Source organism: Triticum aestivum, chromosome 7D (genome assembly GCF_018294505.1).
Source record: "Triticum aestivum cultivar Chinese Spring chromosome 7D, IWGSC CS RefSeq v2.1, whole genome shotgun sequence".
Lineage (NCBI taxonomy): Eukaryota > Viridiplantae > Streptophyta > Magnoliopsida > Poales > Poaceae > Triticum > Triticum aestivum.
In genome coordinates, this window is record NC_057814.1 from 231,808,917 (window position 1) to 231,811,802 (window position 2,886).

Consider the following 2,886-nt stretch of genomic DNA (forward strand, 5'->3'; position numbering starts at 1 on the left):
TCAAACCACAAGGTGTCGTGCTCATCCTCACAAAAACCTTTGGCTTTTCCTTTGCTCATCTTCTCCTTTATCTCGGCAATTGCCTTGTCATCCTTCTGAGCTTCTCGAATCTTTCCCAATAATGTCGATTGAACTTCCAATGCTGCAACAAAACCTCTAGGGACTATCTCCAAACGAAGCTCCCTGAGATCTTTGGCTAACTCCTTTGGCAATCCTCCGCTTACGAGGGTATTGGCATAACTCTTCCGGCTCAAAGCGTCTACTACGACATTGGCCTTGCCTGGATGATAATGCAACTTCATATCATAATCCTTTATAAGCTCCAACCATCTCCTTTGCCTGAGATTCAGCTCCTTCTGTGTGAAAATATACTTCAGACTCTTATGATCCGTGTACACATCACAACGAGTTCCAATAAAAATGTCTCCAGGTCTTGAGTGCATGCACTACAACTGCTAGCTCCAAATCATGTGTGGCATAATTCAACTCATGCGGTCGAAGCTAACGTGAGGCGTATGAAATAACTTTTTCGTCCTGCATAAGTACACCTCCAAGTCCTAAGCGAGAAGCGTCACAATACACTTGGAAATCCTTGCGTATATCCGGCAGAATCAACACTGGGGCTGTAACCAAACGTTTCTTCAGCTCCTGGAAACTTGCCTCACATTCATCTGTCCATTTGAACTTGGTGTCCTTCTTCAACAACTCCGTCATGGGCTTCGCAATCTTAGAAAAATTCTCAATGAATCTCCGGTAGTATCTCGCGAGTCCAAGAAAACTGTGGATCTCTCCTACTGAGGTGGGTGCCAACCACTCAATGACTGACTGAACCTTGGTGGGGTCTACTGCTATACCTTCTCCTGATATAACATGTCCAAGAAATCCAACTTCCTTCAACCAAAACTCACACTTGCTGAACTTGGCGTATAACTGATGTTCCCTGAGCTTCTCGAGAACTAAACGCAAATGCTTCTTATGCTCCTCTTCATTCTTCGAGTATACCAAGATATCATCAATGAACCCACGACAAACTTATCCAAGAACTCCATGAACACCTTATTCATCATACTCATGAAATAGGCAGGGGCATTAGTCAATCCAAATGACATAACCGTATACTCATATAACCCGTACCTTGTGGTGAAAGTTGTCTTAGGTATATCCTGTTCTCGGATCTTCAGCTGGTGGTATCCTGATCGCAGGTCGATCTTGGAGAATACTTTAGCTCCTTGTAGCTGGTCAAACAAATCATTGATCATCGGTAGTGGGTACTTTTTCTTGAGCGTCACTTCATTCAGTGCCCAATAGTCAACAACCATTCTCAAGGATCCATCCTTCTTCTCAACCAAAAGCACTTGGGCTCCCCATGGTGACGAACTTCGTCGAATGTAACCTTTCTCCAATAACTCCTTAATCTGCTTCTTAATCTCCTCCAGATCATTTGCGGGCATCCGGTATGGTCCCTTCGATATTGGTCCGGTGCCTGGCAACAACTCTATCAAAAACTCAATGTCTCGATCCGGTGGCATGCCTAGCAGTTCCTCTGGAAATACATCTTGGTAATCCTTCACTACAGGCACTTCCTCCTGAACAACTCCAGAGAGAGAATTTACTTGGGTCCTCCTTGGCGCATGCCTGGATACATACTTGATCATTTTTCCCTCCGGTGTTGTGAGCAGAATTGACTTACTGGCGCAATCGATGTTTCCTCCATACATCGATAGCCAATGCATTCCTAGTATCACATCCAAACCTTGTGACTCCAAAATTATCAGGTCTGAGGGGAAAACATTGCTTCCAATGGTCAATGGCATCTGAAAACATCCTTAAGTTGCCATATATTCTGCTCCTGGCGAACTTACTAACATTGGTGTCCTAAGTACCTTAGTGGGCAACTTATACTTATCCACGAATCCCCTTGATATGTATGAATGCGATGCACCAGTATAAAAAAGAATGATTGCAGTAAATGACTTAACGAAAAACTTACCGATAACTGCATCTGGCTGCTCTCCAACCTCCTCCACGTTCACGTGGTTCACTTGTCCCCTGTTGAAAGGGTTGGGCTTCTTCCCAGAGCTTCCATTGCCATTTCCATTCTTTGGTTCAGGACACTCATTGGCGTAGTGTCCAGTCTTCCCGCACTTAAAACAAGTAATGTGACTTTGGTCCTTCTTGGCGGGTGTGGCTGGGTTAGAGCGGTTCTGACTACTGCCTGCTCCATTCCCATTTCCATTCTTGGGGCCACTGTGTTTATGTGAGCTTCCTCCATTATGAGTATGGCCTCCATGGTTATGGGTATATCCTCCTGATTTCGGGGTAAAACGAGGCTTCTGCTGAGCTCCTGAATTGTACTTCCCTTGTCCATACTTCCTTTTGCAGCTCTCAATCTGCTGCTGCTTCACTTCAATCATAAGAGCCTTGTCTACCAACTCCTGGTAGTTGTTAAATGTTGCCACCATTAACTGCATACTCATCTCATCATTCAGCCCTTCCATAAACTTCTCCTGCTTAGCGGCATCTGTGGCCACATCATATGGGGCATAGCGGGCTAACTTACTAAACTCATCCACGTACTGCCCCACAGTACGATTTCTTTGGCGTAAGTTGCAAAACTCACGCTTCTTCATGCTCATAGCTCCAGTTGAGACATGAGCAGTGCGGAATGCTTGCTGAAACTGCTCCCAAGTGACATTGGCTATGGGGAAAGTGGCCGTGTAATTCTCCCACCACGAGGCCGCGGGTCCATCCAATTGATGTGCGGCAAAACGCACCTTCTCAGCATCTGTGCAACCTGCGGTGGTCAACTCCCTTCCAATCCTGCGTAGCCATTCATCAGCAACTATTGGCTCGGTGCTACTGGAAAACAACGATGGTTGCAACCTC